Genomic DNA, 23,255 nt, shown 5'->3' with positions numbered 1-23,255 from the left:
ACCCCACAAATATCCATGCACACACATATATACACAAATAAATGTGCATACATATATTTGTATGCACATACACATATAAGATCATATACAGACTCATAAACACATGCACTCACACATATACACATATACCAACAAATACACACATACACACACACACTTATGTAAAATTATACATTCTCACAAACACATGCACACACACTCATGCACACACAAACAAATGCACACACATACATATATATACACACACACATATATAAGTTTATACATACACACAAACACACACACTCACATATATTCCGGGTGTACTTGGTGCATGCCATATATCCCATGGCTCGTTGAACAATGTTATGGCATTGGATAATTTGTAGCATAATGGAAGAGTGACAAAAACATGAACCAAAACTGTCACCAGCTGAAACATTGTGTGTTTGTTTCCATAGTTAATGTTGTATGTAATAAATTCTCTGAAAATTCACTAACTACTATTGATTTTCTTTGTGATAACCCTGCTGTTGCATTAATATCCTGGTATAAATCAGGTTATAATTTGGAATCAAATTTAATAAAAAAACCGTTCTCAGAAACAAGGGCAGCAACGAGTCAAAAACCACAGCTGTTGATATGAAACTATCAGCTGGTGTTTATAGCAGGCAGTCTTAGAATTTTATGTCACAGAATTCGTTATTTCAGATCCTCTTCAGGTCAATGTCCACCATGCACCTCATAATATGCAGGCTATCTTCTATCTTTTATTTTCTTTACTTGTTTCACTCATTAGACTGTGGCCATGCTGGGGCACTGCCTTGAACACCAGCAATTTTTCATGGCTGTGTGGTAAGAAGCTTGCTTCCCAAACACATGGCATTCGACATCTTTGGCTGATTTTTATGTGGCAAACTTAAGGAGGATAAAATTTGATATGATTTAACTTGGTCCATAAAAAGATCTGCTCAACCATATAATATCCTTTCCAGGAAACGCAGACTCTGCTCTGAGGAATGTTAAATGAAGTGTCATGCTGAAGAACACAACATGCCACCTGGTCTGGAAATTGAACCCACAATTTAGCAGTCGTTAGTGCAGTAGCCTAATCACTAGGCCACGTGCCTTTATGGTAGTATATTATGGTTGCTAAAGGAAATACGGTATCCCTGCTAGCAATTAATACACATGTATTTATCCTAAATAATTGTAGTTTTCTGGTCATTTAATCTTTATAATCAGACTGTATCTTACAGAATTTAATATATATATGAAAGAATATGTATGCATTGGATTTTATTGCATTTTAGGAGTTGATATGGTTTTGAATACCCAACAGGAGGATGTTTGTTTGTATTATTGCAATGGTGACAGTCCCGTGGCAATAATGTGTGATTATAAGAACAGAAGAGCTATAGCCTTCCTAATAAACCTTTCTGTTTTGGCACCATAAATCATTTTGAATATGTAAAAGTTTTCATAGAAGCAGCAAAGCTGTGCCATCATTCCAAGATGATGGAATTCCTGTTGTCAGAAGAATTTTGAAAGATTAGAAAATGAAAAATCCCTTAGGACATTTCACTGAATGCTGCTTATATATTATATCTGCATATATATATATATATATATATATATATATATATATATATATATATACACACTTATGTATGTATGTTTCTTCAGTTTTATTCCAAGATTTCATGCCAATAGAAAAGAATCAGTTTCTAATCTAGATTCAAGGCTATTTCATTGGAATTTCAACATCAACAACAAGGTATTGTTGTTTGAATGTATGTATGTATGTATATGTGCAGTTTTGTATGTATGCATGTATATATGCAGATTTCTATGTTTTGCTTTATGCATATATTCTCATGCATATAGATGCATATCTAGACATGCTCATATATTATTTAAATGATAAACTTCTGGAAAGTTTTACAGATTTTTACAGTTCCAATAATGGATTAGATCGATAGTCTTTGAATTATCTTTCTCCTTTCTGGTTTTGAGAAGCCTAATTTCTCAAGATTGGTATTTAAGCAGTGTGTTACACATCCTAGGGCCTCAATAACACAATTTCTAAGTAGGATAAAAGGGAAACTGTTTATGAGGGATGGAGTTAGTTGATTACATTAAGCCCAGTACATGACTGGTACTTTATTTCAGTTGAGATGGAAGGAATTGAATTTAGAAGATGAAAAACCAGTACAAATATGGCAAAGTATTCTTGATAATCTAATGATTCTGCCAGTACAGTGCAGTACACTAGAGCCAGTCGTTGCTTGTAAGTAAATAGGAACTGGTAGAATATACCATGTATATATACCATGTTTTTACAAACCATTTTAGATGTTTATGTAGTCAAATAGCAGGCACTCAGTTGGTTACAACAATGAGTGCTCCAGTTGATCCGATCAATAGAACAGCCTGTTCATAAAATTAATGTGGATGTGGCCAAGCACGCTACAGACATGTGTACCCCTATCGTAGTTCTCAGGGAGATTCAACATGACACAGAATGTGACAAAGCCGACTCTTTGAATTACAGGTACTACCATAATTGCAGGAATGAAATTTGCTTAGGGTTGCAAACCAAGTTTTTCAGGTGGATGTTCAAAGCATTTTCGTTGCACCCCCCACAAACTTTAGCGGGTGCACTTGCACTCCTTGCATGTCTTGGACCCAAGCCTATGAACATCACTTATTTTTGCTGGCTGAGTGGACTGGAGCAGCATGAAATAGAGTGTCTTGCTCAAGGACACAATACACTGCCTGGAATTGAACTCAGGACCATACAATCATCAACCAAATAGACCAACCATTAAACCTTCACCCAGTCGTGAATAGATGCAGACACACTCTGAGCCCTCTTACCCCTTGATCTAGAGGAGATCAAAGACCTGACTGCTGAAGGAAGAAAAGGGCTGCGACAGCACTAGGCTGATACACCTTTACAGCTAAATTGCCTGGAACAATGTGAAATGAAGAGTGTTGCTCAAGGACACAAGAGACTTCCACATCAAATGCTTCATCTTTGGGCCTTATGGCTTGATCTTGATCTTTGGGTCTTATGTTCACGAGGTGAACATGCTAAACTTCAGGACACATACCTTCACTAATGATTCAGCCAATCTGCTGTAATATCAATTATAATAAAAACAATAAACAAGCATCCATTTACCAATTCTTTCAAGATTATGTTTTTACAAATTCTAACTACAGAGAAGGTTTATTTATTGAAGAAATGTGTTATCTAATTAAAAATAAGATTAAATTACATTGCAGTCTGAACTTTGATAGTTTTAATTAATTAAAATGTTAAGAGTAATATTAAAAGATTGACATTTTTGACATTAGTTATTTCAAAAACGTGGAAACAGAAGGTTCCAGGAGCATTTTGATAGCATTAAATCAACTCTTCAATTTTATGCAACATTTTACCAATTTTTGCTCTAAATCAAAAGAAAATATAGTTAGCCAAATAACTGAAATTAACTTTATGCAATTAACGAATCAATTTTATGAAGATTTGATGTTAAGGCATTTGATATTTTGAAAATTAGTTCTTGGTTAGTTCTTGGTATGTAATTAAATGAAATTGACTGTAGAAGATTTTGGTTATTCCATGATGTTTCTCATTTGACAGTGTTTTGCATATGGGGCAAGCTATCGTATAGGGTATTATATTAGGGTTTGTCTGTTTGTGGGATGTTTAACCCATAAAGTCCTGGGATTTGCACTAACATAGCAAGGACTGCTGAGCACATTTTATGAAAATGAGACTACTCTGCACACATAAAAAACAAAAAATAGTTAAAATATCTTCTTAGTATACAATGGTGGCAAGTTTCACATCATCCGAAAAGTCATTAGTTGAGCTATTAGTCCTCTTGTGTTCTGGTGGATATCGGAGCGTTTGAGTGACATCAGGCCCCAACAAATGCCCATAAATTAAATACATCTATCTGGACCACGATTGTGACCTGTTGACCTGCGCCTGATAGCCACTATCATGGCCTGTCACCCTTTATGTGTTAAGTATATGACTAGGTAGTCTAGAGTTTAGTCCTATTACATGGCACCTTGGACAAATCTTCATCTACAGACCCAGGCTGTCCATTTGGTTTTGCAATTACTTATGAATAATTAAATATATCAGAAAAGCCAGGGTTGTTTGCCATGTGAAAGTCAAAATGCATTTTAAAGGTAGAATGAGAGATGTTAAGATGGTGTATGTGGTAGTAAATTTGGTTTGTTATACGAAGGTTAAAAGAAAAAAAAAAAAACTAATAGGCCAGTAGTTTTGATGTGAAATTATTTTTGCCATGAATATATACATGATCTCTAACTGTTCATCTGTACTAACAGATCTGGCCAGATTCCAGTAGAAAGTAGCTGACATGCAAATACATGTATTGATATAAATATAGCCGTTACATATACATAAAAAAGAAAAATGATATAAGTATATATGTATGTGTGCGCATGTGTCTGTTTGTTTGTATATACATATGTATATATGCACACAAATATATACATTACATATAGGTATATATATATATATATATATATATATATATATATATATATGTATGTATGTACAAGTATGTGCACATATATACACACACATGTAGATATGCATGTATAATTGCAGATATATATATATATATATATATATATATATATATATATCTTTATATTCATAAAAGAAGTCACATTTTAACATAGATCATGTATATATGTCAGTATGACAACGTATCTACTTTATGATATGTATACATATTTGCATGTATGTGTGTGTGTATATATATATATGTATATATATATATGTATATATATATATATGTATATATATATATGTATATATATATATATATGTATATATATATATATATGTATATATATATATATATGTATATATATATATATATGTGTATATATATATATGTGTATATATATATATGTGTATATATATATATATGTATATATATATATATATATGTATATATATATATATGTATATATATATATATATATATATATATATATATATATATATATATATATATATATACCAATACATGGTTATATGTGGGTACACATATACTTGTGCGCACATGCATATGTATGCACATAGGTGCATTGGAACCTGCATATCACTATTAGAGAAAGAATCAGAAACGTCCTGTGAGGTAATGACTGTTATCAGAAGAAATTCACAGTTTATGATAAAAAATTTATTCCAGAAGCCTACAGAATGTATGAAGAGATAAAAGATATTCCAAAGATTATTTATTAGAATTCATATAAATTACTAAAGAACACTTGAGGATTTATTCATCTTTTAAGGTGAAAGAAGCAGGTTATCTGGAATTGGTTTTGAATTTTTGAATTGGCAAGGAATGCTTGAAAATGGTTCCAAAACACTTTTTCTTGTTTCTTTCAGATTGCCCCCCCCCCAACTCCACAACACTTTCTCTGTCTCTTTCACACTCTCTCATTCTGTGTTTCACTCACCACATATATATGTTTGTGTGTGTGTGTGTATATATATGAGTGTGTGTATGTATATATGCATATATACTTATGCATATACATATATATACATATATGTGTATATATAAATATATATATGGGTATCTATCTATATATCTATCTGTGTATTAATCTGTGTGTGTATCTATGTGTGTATTTCCCTTTCTCTCTAAATATATGAGTACAATTCTTCTTCTTCTTCTTCTTCTTCTTCTTCTTCTTCTTCTTCTTCGTCTTCTTCTTATTTTTATTATTATTATTATTATTATTATTATTATTATTATTATTATTATTATTATTCTTTTTGTGCTTCTCAGTCAGGCAGTCATCAACTCTGAGCTGCAACTGAAACACAGCTTAGATTAAGCACCATTATTCCACCCTGACCATCCACCCTACCTAACACCATTTTGCTTTGCAGTTTGTAGCCATAATCTCCTCCTCCTCATCATCATCATCATCATTCTGCCTCTCTGACACTACTGACACATAAACATACACATATGTAAATATTTTATGTATATCGTGTGCGTGTGTGTGTGTGTATGTGTGTGTGTAATTTATCCTGAGGAAATTTTCATTTGCTTGGTGTATCCTTATTTTGACTTCATGACTATTCAACAACTTAAAGCCTCTGGTGTTTTGTATCTCTACACTTCTCATCATCCACACACACACACACATGCACACACACACTGAAATGTTTGTACACACACATACAAATAGTCACAAACACACACACAGATACTCACACACACGCACACACACGCTTATACATAACACAGACGTACATGAACCATTATACCAAAGATATTCCATATTCCTCTGATGACCTCCTCAGATAACAAAACATTTTCTTTTTTCTTTCACACACTCTTTCATCTCACCTTATTCTAAATTGTTGACTTTGGCAATGTTCCTGACTTGCCCAGTATTTACACAAATTTGGCCTCTCTCTCTCTCTCTCTCTCTCTCTATATATATATATATATATATATATATATATATATATATATATATATATACACACGTCTGTGTGTTTGAGTATATATATATATATATATATATATATATATATATATATATACACGTTTGTGTGTTTGTGTATATATATATATAAGCATGTATGTCTATATTTACATCAGAAAGTTTCAATAGACCTTCTTCTTCTATATACTTACCCCAACCCCTGCAACATATGTAGATCAGCTCTAGTGCTGTATTCTACTGGACATGATATTTCAATGTGTTTAGTTATCTGAAATTCTGAGTTCAGATCCTATTCAGAATTCAGCTTTGTCTTTCATCCAGTCGGCATCAATATAACAATTACTTGAAGTGGTTGTGAATTAACCAAGTCGTAGAAAACCATACCAAATCACACTGGAGTCTTGTGCAGCCTTCTAGCTTACCAGCCCTGGTCAACCCATCCAAACCATGCCAGCATGGACAAAAGACATTAAATGATGACGACGATGATGATGATATAAACACACAGGCAATGTGCTTCCACAAAGTTTCTGTGAATGAAATCAAATGGCAAGGTTTTGGCCCCACCACTGAGCTTTAATAGAAGACTCTTCTCAAGAAAGTTGCACAGTAGGATTGAACACAAAGCCACATGTCTGTGTTACTTTGTCCTGTGTTCCATTTTTCTTGTTGTTCACATATTTCATGTTATTTGCAACATTGGTAACGTCCTGGACCCATATATGCATGCAGATATATATATATATATATATATATATATATATATATACACACACACAAACATATACACACATGTGCCAACACACATATACATACACACATATATATATAAATACATATATATATATATGTATGTGTGTGCTTGTTTGCATTTATATCTGTATATGTGTGTGTGTGTGGATGTATGTGCTTATGTTTGCATTTATGTGTGTATGTGTATATATATATATATATATATATATATATGATAGCATTAGGTATATATATAAGTACATATACACACACACACATACACACACACACACATACACACATATATAGGGGTAAATATGTATACACATCTATATATGTGGGGGAGGGCTAAATATATTTAAATATATATATACTCACACACATTTGCTTGTGAGAGTATGTATGCACATGTGTCTATACATTTAATATAAGGTATATGTATGTAGCTATATGTGTGTTGTGTGTATATGTGTGTGGGTGGATGTTTGTATGTGTGCAGGGAAAAGAATGAATATCTGAAAGGGATCAATAAAATTAAGAAAACAAAAAAAAAAAACAGGTGAAAAGAAAAAAAGAAAAAAATCTATTAAGGGGAAGAATTTCTTTAACCAATTTGTTATGGGGAATCTTTAAATGGAAGTGAATATTTCCAAACATAGATATCGAAGACTTTGGAATCAAGAATTGTCATGTTTAAGATTAAACAATGAGAGCTGTAGCGCTGTGTATGGTGGAGTGGAGTAGCATTATGGCCATTAGTGGAGGCTTAGAGGTTGCTGGAAATAATTGGTGAATATTGTTGATTTGGAAAAATAAGGCTGAAGTCAGACATGTGAAAGAGAAGATGAAAGCCAGTGAGATAAAGGGAGAAAGATAGAAAGGTAGTGACACGGTGAAAGAAAGAGAGATAGATAGGCAGAGGGACAGTGAGAGAAAGAGAGTCGGGGAGTAGTGAGGAGTGGGTGTAAATGAGGGAGGGGGATGGAGAGTTAAAAGGTGAAGGAGTAATAGAATGAAGATGAGAAAGGAGGTGGAGAGAGAGAAAGTGAGAGGGGAAATAGATTGTTGGTTAAATAAAAAGAAAAGAGGGAGAGAGAGAGAGAGGAAGGAGTGAGAGGTCTGGAGAAATAAATGATAAAGAAGTGGTAAAATAAAGGTAGAGAGAGAGGGGGGAGGGATAGGGAGAGCAGTTCATTAGATAGATAGGAAGAAAGAGGAGGGAAGCTAGTCATGAGAGACAGGATGCAAAGAGGGAGTAAGTGTAAGTGAAGGAGAGAGATGGAGAAGCAAGAGGTAAAGAAATAGTAATAGAAAGACAAAGAGGAGAAGAGAGAGAGAGAGAATGATAATGCAAGATGGGAAAGTGAAAGTTCATAGATAAAGAAGTAGTGAAAGAGAGACGAAGAGAGAGAGAGAAAGAGCTAGAGATGTGTGTGTGAGTCTGTAATTTAATGAAAGAAATAGAGGAAGTAGCTATATGGAAAGGGAGTGTAGAGGGGGAAAGGGTGAGAGGAATGATATGCAAGGGAAGAACGTGTGTGTGTGAATGAGAGTAAGGTATGGAAAGTAAGGAGGACTTTTTTTAAATGTATGATTGAAAAAGATTATGTGAGATTAAAAGATATAAACTGTGAAAAAGAGAAACAATATGAGACAGGGCAGGGCAGGGCGACAAATGGACAGACAGACATGCAGACAGACAGAGTGAGAGAGAGAGAAAGAAAGAGAGAGGTGGGTGTGTGAAAATGATTATGATAACATAAAAACTCACCCTGTCTTCATCCAAATGCCGTTGTGCTTCCATAAATGAGGCAGACTTTCTATGGTTGTAGCTTTTCCCTAAAACATTGCCAGACTTTGAAATTCTCTTCCATCTCATTGTTGTTTTTCCTTCTTATGACCTGAACTCTTTCGATTCTGAAGTAAATTCATTCCTTTCATCTCAATTTCTTCTTGTTCATTGTAGCTTACACTAAGTGGCTTCTTACCATGTTTGGAACTTTCTGATTTGAAAAAAATAAAAAAAGGAACGAAGGAAATTGTATGTGTGTGTATACACATATATAAATATATTAGTATGTGTATATATATATTGCTGAAATTTATTGAAAATCAAATGACGAAGACAGGTGTATGAACAACTAGTAAGTGTATTAGTTTCACACTCGGAGAAATATGAAAAAATAAACAGAGAGAGAGAGTGAAAAAAACTTGTAGATTTCAGTGGTCCAGCATGACGAATATATATATATATATATATATAAGAGTTCATAACTCTAACTAAAATGATTTGTCTCCCCTTACACACACTTCCTGTTTTGACACCACACTTCCTGCTCAACACAAACTTTTAACCCTTTTTTTAAACCTAACACAACTCTCAATTCTCATGCATCCTTATTTTTCCAACCATTATATACATGGATTACCATTGAACTTCAAAAGCTCAAAGACAATATAATGTATTGGTATATTTATTTTTTTTATATATTATTTTTTTATATATTATTTTTTTTTATATATTATTTTCTTCATTTTGTACTTGTTTGTAAAAAACATATTCATTTTCCCTCTTCTTGAAAATTTGCTATGCAATGAAAGCCGGTTAGAAATCTTTATTAAAATATGCTTCCAGTTTAGCATTCTGCCTTATTATTATTTTTCATTTTCCTATTATTTCTCCACGTGCGGTTAACACAACCCCACTATTTACTGACTTATATATGTGTGTGTGTGTGTGTGTAATTGAGGATATCTAAGATACCACCATGCTAGAAAAGGCAACCAAAGCCTGACTCCAAAACCACAATAAATGAGAAGACAACGGTGTTTCACCTCCTCTAAGTTATAAAAAAGGAAATTATAAGGAGTTATATTTAGACCTGCATTCATAAATACATACATGCATAGATACAAGAGAAAGAGGACATCCATGGATCTTTAATAAGGAGCTCACAAATCCAGTACTCAAGATACACTTTGCTTTTCATACCCATTATTATTGGAGCAACGAGGTACACAGCAACCAGTCCAGAGCAAAGTAAAGCTGAACTTGGGATCTTGGAGAGAGAATGCGATACCTTAATTCATATGTTACAAATGCTCATACTAATTGGTACTAGAAAAATCTGCAAGACCTTCTTAAGATCTTAAGGATGATGGTTAAATTAAAATACTTGCTTTCACAATCTTGCTACCAAGTCGGTGGCTGGTTAAAAGTTGACTGTAAATTAAAAAGAAAAGAGAACATATATACATAAAGATCAGTGGAAAAGAAAATACCTAGGCTGAACTGTTGAGAAATCTGCTGTTATTCTATCCAGATTATAAGTTCAGGTTTATACCTGTAATTATTGGGGTCCTGGGATATGTAACACACTGCCTAAGTACTTACCTTGAGAAATTAGGCTTCTCAAAACCAGAAAGAAGAAAATTGATTCAAAGACTAAAGATTTAAACCATCACTGGAACTGTAAAAATTTGTAAACCTTTCCAGAAGTTTATCATTTAAATATATATGAGCATGTCTAGATATGCAAGTATATGCGTGAGAAGACATACATTAAGCAAAACATACAAATCTGCTCATATACACACATACAAAAATGCCTGTTGATGTTGATGAAATTCCAATGAAAGAACCTTGGATCTAGATTAGAAAATGGCTCCTCTGTCTATTGGCAAGAAATCTTGACATGAAACTGAGTAATGATATACAAGCACACAAACAGGTAGATAGATAGAAGTATATACATTTATATGAATCTGTGTGAGTGAGTGTATCTGTGGATCTATGTATATGCAATGACGCAGCAAGGAACTGTATGTAAGAGAATGGGAAAGAGAGAAGTAGAGAGGGATGTGATGGGTTAATAAATGGGAGGAACCAAGAAAATGAAAGCAAAATGATTGAGATGAAGCAGAAAAGAACTCTGGTGATATTGAAAGAATGACGTGGGAGAGACGCCATCAAAGGGAGAGATAGAGAGAGAGAGAGGAAAGAAGACAGGTTAATTAGTGAGAAGATGATAGAATAAATAGATAATACTACATAATAAAAAAGAAAAAGAAACACAGAGCAGGAAAAATATAAAAGACTCATAAAAATATAAAACAAAGAACAAATTTATGAAAACAGAAATCTAAAATTCATCATCAGAGATTCCGGAATAAACTGTGATGGAGTTAGGCATTAAAAATCGAGTAGATAAAGTTTTAACTCAAAACACCATCCAATTACTTGGGTCAAACCAAAAGTCAGTAGCTTATTTAGGTTTAATGCTGTGTTGGAATCTTTGCCAAATAATGGCACTGTACTCTTCTTCTTTAAAGAGCAGTCTATTACAGTTTATTGGCTGTGTATTAGAAAGCACTAAAAACGGCAACGCTTTCTCTTTCTCTCTCTCTCTCTCTCTCTCTCTGTTATATAATCTTCTCGTTTCTTATATGTTTCCTAATTGTTATTGTTGTTGGTTTGTTTTAGGTGCAGAAACTAATTTAAATGTGTTTGGTTGTGGGAATTATTTTACAGTAAAATTTCTTGGCTTGGTTCTAAACAAAGCCGTGGACACTGGCCATAGATCTAAAGTGTTTCATTGTGAAGAGGTGCAATCGTAGCTGTGTGGTTAAAGCAGGTTTCATTGGAATTGCGTTGTTCCAGATTTGATGCTATTTGATGTGTGTAACAGTTTGAATAAATGTCTTCAGCTGTAGCTCTAAGACCAATTCCTTGTGAATGGAATTTGGTAGATGGAATGCACAGCTCTGATATGTGTGTGTGTGTGTGTGTGTGTGTGTGTGTGTGTGTGTGTGTGTGTTTTCCTTCTCATCATTTGACAGCTGGTGTTGGTTTGTTTACACTCTTATAACTTAGCTGTTCAGTGAAAAAGACTATTACAATAAGTACCAGATTTAAACAATACATACTAATGGAGATTTGTTTGGCTAAACCCTTTAAGCCGGTGCCCCAGCATGGCCACACCCTTTAAGCCGGTGCCCCAGCATGGCCACAGTCCAATGACTAAAACAAATAAAAGATAGAAGAGCTCTGAAATACTTGATTATAGCACTTGACTTTTAAATTGTGCATTTGTATAACAACTGATTTTCTGCTTCTGAGAAAAGTTGTTATGCTTTTTTTCCTTCCTTTCACTACAATACTGGAATACAAGTCAACCATTATTTTCTCAAGATGTTTTATTCCCATCAGTGAACTCTAAGACCTAGTAAAACAGTAGGTCAGCCAGTATTTTTTCTGTCAGTGAATTCTAAAAGAAGTAAAAATCTAAGACAACCTTCCTCTCATTGAGAACAAAATATGTTGCAGCACCAAAAATAATTAATGATGCTCTGCTCTGTTTTCATAATATTTGCTGGAGAACCACCATATTTCTCGTAAAACATTAAAAGATTTAACATTGCAATAAAAATCAGTCTAACGATTTCTTTTTCTTTAACCATTAACCGAAGGTTTGTATCGGTGCTCCTCCTATCCCAATCATGTCTCACAAAAATTTCTTGCAAATTTTAACGTTTTTTTAGGAAAGATTAAAAAGCCGTTCAATTAATTTCAGTAAAATTTGAAATTAAAATAAAAGTTTAAAAAAAAAATCATAATTCAAAACAATGAGGTGAACAGTTTTGGTCTCTGGCTACTTTGTTGTACCTGCTCAACTTCATTCACATTGCTAGAAGTCAATATATAACAACACTAAATTGTGTAACCTTTAACTGTTTGTTTTAACAGAAGACATTGCTTAATAAAGTCTTCTGTTGTTTTCTTTTTATTTTTTTCTCACTATGCGTTCTACAAGGTTTATTTTCAATTAAACTTTCACACACCTAAAATTTGAACCTAAACACATAAAAGAAGATAGTTCTCATCTGGAAATCCAAACTCCTTAGTTACTGATTGATATGTTTTAATGACTTGCAAAGCCTGGCCATAAAGAAAAAAAAATCAATAATTTAGATCTTTTTTTCTCAGTCTATTTACAGCTGATTGCTTTTGATCTGTTTCTTTATACTCTCTCTAACTTCTATGTAATCTTTAGAATTTTTTTATCAGCAAAAGCTTAAATGTTTTCTTTTTGGTTTTTCTCTAATTTTTTCTTTTTTTTTTTTTTTATGGATTTCGTCAGTCCAGCATTGAAAAACTTGCACTAAAATAACTTCTTTATAAACTCATTTTATTTTTCCTATCTATTGCATGAGTGCAAGTAATATATAATAAATAAGATAGAATATACTGAACAGCAATCTTTATCATATTTATCATCTTTTAACGTCTCTCTTCCATGCTGGCATGGGTCGAATAATTTGACAAGATCTGATAAGTCAGAGAATTGCGTAGTGATCCAGTGCCTGCTTTGCTATAATTTCTATGGCTCAATGATCTTCCAAGTGACAACCACATTACAGAGGGTAACTGCGTACTTTTTCCATGGCAGCAGCACATGTGAGGTTACCAAATACCTTGTTGAACCAAGTTCTTCTCCATTTAATATTTTCGAAATTATTGAAAAATAGGAATAAAAAAATAAATAAATACAATTAAAATTTTTAAAATTACTGCAACATTATCTGAAATTATTACTGAAATAAAACTGCACTGGAATCCTATTCTTAAAAATTGAACATAATTAAGAAATATAAAATATGAAATATCGAAAACAAAAAAAGGATTGCTTAAAATTATAATATAATCTCAATATCTTAGTCAAATTATCTTTTCATCTTAATTTTCATCATTCAGAGAGAATATGAGATAATCCTCAGTCCAAATATTATCACAGCATAAACCCTCAATGTCTGAATTACAATCCTCATTAACTATACTCGCGGTTAGAGTTCTGATCTTATTGCTGTCCAAAAATCTTGGTGCTTTAAGCTTCCTCTCAGCCTGTGTCTTCTTCACTGACAAAATTATGACTCAAGCTTTTGGTAAAAGAAGATTATTAATTTGAATAAATTTTTTTGAAGATCGTGTGCCATAGAATAATTTTCTGAATTTAAAAAGTCTGGACATTTAAGATAATTAGGGGCATATTAAAACATAACCATATCCATGATCAGGATATGAAATTATTTAATCTCACTTGATGAAACTGGGCTTTGGTTGGCCTGAGGCTATAGTAGAAGACACTTGCCCAAGGTGCCACGCAGTAGGACTGAACCTGAAACCATGTCATTGAAAAGCAAATTTCTTACCACACAGCCATGCCATAAATAGATTCAAGGATGTGCATATAAACACACATCTCAAAACATCTTTACTTTGATTTCTCTCTGCTCAATCAATTATCTTAAACATGGATTTGTAAGAAATCTGCAAAAATCTTAACATGGGTTTACGTATATATTATATATATATATACATCTGCTTGAACTGGAAGTTGATGAGCTAACTGAAAGCAGCAAGCATAAATTTAATTCATAAACACTCTTTCCGATCACAACACAGAAACATATTTTAAGCAAAGAAGAAATCCACCTCTATTTGCTGCGGAAGCCAGAAGGGGATTTTAGAAGATGTTAAATGCATACCGTTTACAGAAATATCTGTAAATTTATTAATCAAAGCCTGAAACAACATGTTGGGAATTAAGCAGAGGGATTAAAGGGACTTTCAGTTTGGTTCTGCATTAGCATCAAACTTCCATTTCTGATGTTATAGGTGTTGTTTTTTGCCCCTATTTTTAACATTTTATTTATTGTATTGTATATATAGGTTTTTTTGTTTCCTGCTTTTTGGGTTTTGGTAAACTACAAATATGGGAGGCTTACAGTTGATTTCTTCAGTAAAGAGAAACATAAATGGTTTGCCTGTGTATTTCAATGTGTGCATTTTCATCTATGTGTGTGTGTGTGCATATATATATATATATATATATATATATATATATATATATACATATTTATGTATGTGTGTGTGTATATACACACACACACACATCCATGGAACTTTTTCTTTCTCTCTCCCTCTCTGTATGTAGACTTATATGTCTGTCTATTTATGTATATTTATAATATACACACACACACACACACACACACACACACACACACACACACACACACACACACACACATGTGCAAGTCTATACAAATATATACATATATCAATATGTATAGATGATTAAAGATATTCTGAGAGAGAGAGGGAGAGAGTGAGAATGAGAGAGGAATGAAATAGAGTAGAAGGAGTAATAATGTCAATAAAAGTTAAAAAGAAATTGGTAAACAGTAAATGTTATCGGAACATAAATTTTCATCCCCAAAATTGCCTGCAGCACTCAGCAAAAATCTCTCTGAATTAAAAATCTTCAAACTTCCACAAGACTTCCACAAGATTCTAAAACAAATTTCAGATTTTAACATCGTACTATGTTCCATTTGAAAATATGTGTTATGGGTAGCTTTGTCTCTGTTACGTTTTATCTTAAGATTTTCTACATTGATTTTGTAATAAGAAATATCACAAGAAGGTGGAATAAGCAAGTTTGATAAAACATGTTAAAAATCTTCCTGATAACCGATGAGTTAATTTAGTTGGGGAGACTGGCTACTGATAGGAAGAATATGTGACTTGCAACTTGCTCTAATGAAAGTGGGATCTTATTATTTCATTGAATACACACACACATATACCTAGGTAGATTGAATGAGAGATAAATAAAAGGGATAATTAATTTGGGCAAAATACTTGTTAAGTTCTCTGCTAATACACGTACAAAAGACTAACAAAAGGTTTTTTTAATTGGTATAGAAATCCAGGTAATACTAAGGTGAGATCTGAAGTCGAAGTCCATCAACAATTATGATAACCATTTTTTAACACAACAAAGCTTATACAAAGCCTTACATTTTACTTCTGATTATCTTTTTTTTTAAAAAGTGAAACAGGTCAAGTCAATAAACATCTTTAAAAGACCTCTGCATTTTCAAAGCCTCTTTCCTATATATCTTCACTTGTGCGGCACCCTGCAAGTTTACTTTGTTACACACACACACACATATATAACAAAGTATACATATACATATGCATGTATATATATATATATATATATATATATATAAAATGTATGTATATATATATATATATAATGTATATATATATATATATATATATAATGTATGTATATATATATATATAATGTATGTATATATATATATATATATATATATATATATGTGTGTGTGCATCCACCCACACACACATATTTAAAGATGCATATATGTACATACATATGTGTATGTGCATATATGATATAAACATATACACATGCTCACACACACACAAACACACACATGCATATTGACACTCATATATGCACTTCTAATACATACCTATGCACTTTACTTTCCACTTACATCCACATCCTCCAGTGTACCCTGTCACACACACACATACACACCTGTAGTTCAGTTTCTTAGTTTCTTTTATAATTTTCTCCTTTTTATTTCTGTTTTGTTTTGTTTTTCTCTCCCCCCCCTTTTTTTTTTCCATTGATGTCATATTAAATGCAAACTTTGTTACCTGCCAGCATCAGCTATTCTAAAGGGGAAAATAAACCTTATTGTTGGCAGCACATTTTTAGTACTGGGTTGAGAAAGAGAAAGAGGGAGAGAGAGGGAGAATGCAATAGCAGCAGATCAAAGTCCACCAATGGCATCAAAGAGGATATTTTGTGCTGTCTTAGTCACACAGGCAACCTTGCTGTAATAGCATACGATGGTCATAAGTGGAGTCAGTCAGTCACATTCACTATTGACATCAAAAGACTACCATTCCCATTTTCACTTGAGTACACACCATTCATACATATATTCATTTATTTATTTTCATCCGAAATTCTTATTTTATTTTATTTATATTTCATTTATATTTTATTTATATCTAGTTTTCATTTTTGTTTTCCTCCAACCAACTTTGCATTCACTATTACTTTTTACCTCTGTTTCTATTTTGCATCCGAAAAAAAAGCCAGTAGCAAGCTGTTTGTGATTATTTCTGTACATTTATCTTACATCAAGCATCGTGATTATTATATGTGAAAGAGAACTTCTACTTGATGGGTTCAGTCAGGCTTGTACAGTTTATACTATGATTTATTAATTATAAAAAACAAAAAAATGAAAAAAACAACCCAAAGCTATTTTCTGAACTAACTGTTTCTGTCAAACCTTCCTTTTGGCAAAAAGACTATCTCAGTAGAATTTTTCTTGTTTTGTTAAAATAAAAGCAATTTTCTTTTGATTTTATCAGTAAGAGAAAATACAAAAATATTTAAGATTCAATTTCATAATTACAATAATAATTCTTTTCCAATTTTGGCACAAGGCTGGCAAGGGAAGAATCTTGATTACAACAACTTCAGTACTTGGTACTTTATTTCATTAACCCTGCTCCACAGAGGACGAAAGACAAAGCTGATCCTGGTATGATTTGAACTTGGAATGTTAAGAGACAGATGAAATGCCATGAAGCATTTTGCTTGATTTGCCAACAATCTTGTCAGCTTGACACCTTGATAATAATAATAATAATAATAATAATAATAATAATAATAATAATAATAACAATAACAATAATGATCCTTTCTACTCAAGGTACAAAGCCCGAAAGATGGAGGAGGGGTGATACAATTGGTTTTACAATGTGTAAACAATATAAATAATGATTAAAAATTAAACAATTTAAAACTCTCAATAGGGGAAGCACTTTAAGGACCTTGTGGAAAAATCCACAAAAGCCACGGGTGTCTCAACAACAACAATAATAATAATAATGATAATAATAATAATAATCCTTTCTACTCTAGGCACAAGGCCCTAAATTTTGGGGAGGAGGGCAGTCAATTAGATCGACCTCAGTACGCAAATGGTACTTAATTTATCAACCCCGAGAGGATGAAAGGCAAAGTCGACCTCGGCGGAATTTGAACTCAGAACAGACGAAATACTGCTAACCATTTCGCCCAGCGTGCTAATGATTCTGCCAGCTTGCCACCCTAATAATAATAATAATAATAATAATAATAATAATAATAATAATAATAATAATAATAATAATAATAATAATAATAATAATAATAATAATAATAATAATAATAATTTCTAATTTTAAATGTTTTTTTCTTTCCAATTTATGAACTGCAAAACCTGGCAAGAATATTAATTTAGATTCTAAGTAGACAATGGAAGGAAAACCATTCTGAAGAAGAAGAAGAAAAACACAACAGCATATTTCTTTGAAAACACAAAGTATTTTGTTATAGAAACTGGAAAGAAGGGTGGTGTTGGTGGTGGTGGTGGTGGTGGATTTGCATTAAAAGGAGATCTGATAGGATCTACAATTAATAACTTGGGGACCAACGTATATTGTTTGTATATCTGAGGTGGGGAGATGATGATGATGATGATGATATCTTAATGAAGTGTCATGCTGATGATGATGATATCTTAATAAAGTGTCATGGGGAGGAGGAGGAGGAGGAGGAAGAAGAGTAGATGGTGGTGGTGATGGTGGCTGGAAAAAAAGTAGGATGGGGAAAAGGAGAGAAATATGGCTGAGAGAAAGTGGAGGAGGAGAAAGGGTGTAGGAGTGGGGGGTGGAGTGGGATGGTGGGGGTGGTAGTGGTGGTGGTGGTGACAGTGGTGGTAGTGATGGTAGTGGTGGCAGTAATGATGGTGGTGATAGGTGAAGGAGGAGAAAAGGTGGTGGTGATGGTGGTGGTAGAAGATGGAGATGTGGAGAAGATGACGGGGAGAAAAAAAGAGGGAGGCAGTAGATGATGATGATGATGATGATGACAATACTGATGAGGAAAGAGAGAGAGAGAGAGAGAGAGAGAGAGAGGAAGAGTATAACAACGAAAATAATTGAACTGCTCTTCTTGTTTGTGGATAAAAAAAGGAAAATTATCTCTTTTGGAATCATGCAGAGTATTTACATAACATGGAATTCGGTAATCACATTAATATTATGTGCGTTCTTTATGTTTTAATTTTTCTTACATTGAGGTGAGATTGTCTGTATATTGTCTATTGTTTTAATCTATTTATAGTGAAGTTAAATCTGGCCAGGATTAGCTAAGGCTTAAGAACTAAGTCTATTAACATCTCATGCATTTGCAAAAGGTGTTAGAAATGGGACACTGAGATCCTACAAGGGTCAGAATGAAGGAACATTAAATGAGACCTTAATGAGAAGAGAAACATCTAAGTCAGGAATAGGTGAACATAAATGGGGTTGTGAGAAAACCATGATGTGGAGGTGAGGAATGGAATTAACCATAATTGATGGAGAAGCACATTGGAATATTCAACAACTGCCAGTCTGTTGGTTATGACAATAAGGGTTCCAGTTGATCCAATCAACGGAACAGCCTGTTCGTGAAATTAACGTGGAAGTGGCTGAGCACTCCATGGACATGTGTACCCGTAATGTAGTTCATAGGGAGATTCAGCATGAGTAGACTGGGGCAAAGTGAAATAAAATTTCTTGCTCAAGAACACAATGTGCTGCATAGACACATCTACCCTTAATGTACCCTTAATGTAGTTCTCAGGGAAAGGTGGTGAGCTGACAGAAACGTTAGGATGCCGGGTGAAATGCTTAGGGGTCTATCTTTACATTCTGAGTTCAAATTACACTGAGGTTGACTTTGCCTTTCATCCTTCTGGGGTCGATAAATTAGGTACCTGTTGCATACTGGGGTCGATCTAATCGACTGGCCCCCCTCCCCCAAAATTTCAGTCCTTGTGCCTAGAGTAGAAAAGAATGTAGTTTTCAGGGAAGTTCAGGATGATACAGAATGTGACACAGCTCACCCTTTGAATTACAGGTCCCACTCATTTTTGTCAGATGAGTGGAATGGAGCAACGTGAAATAAAATGTCTTGCTTGAGGACACAATATGCCAATAGTAATCGAACTCACAATCTTATGATCCTGAGCTAAGTACTCTAACCGCTTAGCCATATACCTTCACAATGGGATCTTTGAGGAAGTAATGAAGCAATACTGCACAATGCTTCAAATAACATATTTCTCCAACTCATGCCGACATAGTAAAACTGATATAAAAAACATGTAAAACACACACACACAATGGCTGCTACACAATTTCTCTTAAAAGCTGCATGAATGTAGCTTATTAGTCCTGATAAGAACCTACATGTTTTTGCACAGAAGTAGGGAAACAATAGGTGCCTCTTGCAGCAGGTTTTAACTGAGCTGATACCCCATGCTGCCACCACCTTTATCCTCCAATGGAAATTTTCATTCTGCGTTTTGCTTTTTTTCCCAGTTATGGCCATCTGTAATGTGCAACGCATAACAGAGATGTCGAAGATCAAGTGCGCATGGGAATTTGTGTGAGTGCACAGTTTGGTACAGAAGTGCAAAACTTTGATTTAAAAATACACGAAATTTTCCAGCCTTTGTTTTGATACACACACACACATATATGCACACACACACATATATATGCACACACACACATACATACACACACATACACACATACATACAAATATATATACATATATATATATATATATATATATATATATATATATATGTGCATACATACATACATCACTTATATCTAGACACTCCTACATAATACACATACATAAGTTATATATATATCAATTGAGACGTGTGTGTGTGTGTGTGTGTGTGTGTGTGTGTGTGTGTGTGTGTGTGTGTGTGTGTGTTGTGCATGATGGTGAACATAATTTATACTATCTATTGAAATAGATCAACGGATGTCATCTTTAAACAAAAAGTTCCTCTGATTTCAGGATCTCTTTCAAAAATAATCAGCAGCAAACTCTCACACACACACACACACACACACACACACACACACAGCGATAAAAACATTTTCTACAAAAGAGGAAAAAATAACATTTTGTACACGTTTCATATTTCTTTCCTTTTTTATTTTGTAAATTTTCATTTTATATTTAAAACCACACATTTTGTTTTTTGTTTTATGACTTCAGAATTTTGTATAGTTTGTGTATTTCATTCTAGATTTTCTATTCAATATAGAATAAATGCCGATCAAGAGACAGACAGTTAACCATAAATCTACTCATGCATACCCATAAATTTGCATATATGTCGGCAAGGACACATATGTATCTGGCAGCAGAGCGATATAAAGGGGATAAAAATATTCTTTGTCTTTTATCCTCTGTACTACACACTTACTTTTGGCTTCCATTGCTGTCTCTCTTTATTTGACGTATTTCTGCTTTCTGTCCCCTCTTTTACCCTTTTCCAACGAATTGCAGTGCATCTAAGGACTAAATACAAGTAGTTTATTATTATTATTATTATTATTATTATTATTATTACTATTAGTATTATTGAGTGAGAGAGCAGTGCATGCCATCAAAGTGACACTGGGGTAAAATACATAAAGCCCAGTATACCCATCATGACTACCTGTCTGATAAGGGTACACCAGGCACATGCATCACAACCATATATGCACGACATGGTGATCTCATATCAATATAAACAGCACATGAACTTGCAGGTGGGACCCAGTTAGAATTTTCTTTGCGTCAAGTAGTCCATCCCACTCAAATGGCCCTTGAATAAGGGTTGTTTAAGGATGTTGAACAAAACACCCATGTTTCCAGAGGTGAATTATCCACACTCAAAAGAAGTCGTTATTTTAATTTTTGATATTAGAATTATAAAAATGAATAAATCTTGAAGAGACAATGATGGGGCTGGTGTGGTGGTGGTGGTGGTGGTGGTGGTGGTGGCAAAGACAATGACGATAAAGGTGACGTGGACTGTAGGAAGGATGAAGCTATTTTCTAATTCACAATTATCTGGTTTTGTGGTAAATAGAGTTTTAATTGGTTAATGCATGTGCTCTCCACTTCAAATTAACCCTTTCCCCTTCCTGATCTCCTTCTCCTCCTCTTTACATTACCATATTACCCTCAAGTATGTTCTTCTTCACCATATTATGTAATCTGCATTGTCATTTTGTTGTAGCGATGCTCCTCAGGAAAATGCTAAGTGCGGAAGCTTCTCTTTTTCCTCTTTAGTTTATTTTTGTGTCACCATCAAATACAGATTATCAGTTAAACTAATAGGGGAACCTGAGGCTTTACATGCTCATCTTATCTACTAGAAATAGCAGCAAAAATTCACTCAAAGCATACCTTATGATCTTTAAACCAAAGAAAAAAGAATGACACATTAGATAATATATTATAAGATGCAGAAATTGTTCCTGCAAAAGAAAATATTTCTTAAAATAAAATAGAAGAAATTTCTTATTTGTATATTTGCGATAAATTTATGTTATCAATAACATTAATAGTGTATAACTATTGTTGTAAAGTAGGTTTCCGCCACTAGTGTGACGTGTGACTGCTGTCGTACTGTAGTTGCTGTTTTACGCTAGTAGCCACAATAGTTACTAGTCATCAGATACTGTTGTATCTCTTCATACTGAAATAGTCATACACCAACTTCTGACTTACTATTGCTGATAGCTCACAAGGCCTGAAATGTGGGGAAAGGAACTAGTTGATTACATCGACCCCAGTGCTCAACGGGTACTTATTTCATTGATCCTAAAAGGATGAAAGGCAAAGTCAAACTTGACAGAATTTGATCCCAGAGCATAAAGGCAGCCAAAAATGCTGCTAAATATTTTGTCTGTCAAGCTAATGATTCCACTAGCTCATCGCCTTAATAATAATAATAATAATAATAATAATAATTTCTTCAGTTGGTTACAAAGGCCCAAAATACTAGGGACTACATTTGAAATATGAAAAGCAACACCACAATAATAACGATGATGTTTTAACAACAACAATAATGTTTTAATAATTATAATAATAACTATAATTAACTGATATATATATATCTTTTATTTATTTCTTTTCATTTACACTTTGTTTTTTGAAATGTTAATTTGTCCAAGTGCAACATTAAAGAGATAGAAAAGATAAACAGAGAGAGAG

At 33.4% G+C, this 23,255-nt stretch overlaps 1 long non-coding RNA gene across 2 annotated transcripts in view; it reads right to left on the bottom strand.

The window, feature by feature from the left end:
• LOC106884501 (uncharacterized) overlaps nucleotides 1-23,255 on the bottom strand; it is a 113,361-nt gene that overhangs the window by 11,653 nt on the left and 78,453 nt on the right. Inside the window, exon 3 of one of the 2 annotated variants that reach the window (XR_001411252.3) lies at nucleotides 9,014-9,245. This is a non-coding gene — a long non-coding RNA (uncharacterized LOC106884501). Of the gene's footprint in view, nucleotides 1-6,842; nucleotides 9,246-23,255 lie in introns of those variants that run through there. The other variant, XR_016237731.1, reaches the window with a different exon arrangement.

The sequence above is a fragment of the Octopus bimaculoides genome, chromosome 21, assembly GCF_046866305.1.
Source record: "Octopus bimaculoides isolate indiv1 chromosome 21, ASM4686630v1, whole genome shotgun sequence".
Taxonomy (NCBI): Eukaryota; Metazoa; Mollusca; class Cephalopoda; order Octopoda; family Octopodidae; genus Octopus; species Octopus bimaculoides.
The sequence above is the reverse complement of the archived record's forward strand: the minus strand, read 5'-3'. Positions and strand labels throughout refer to the sequence as shown.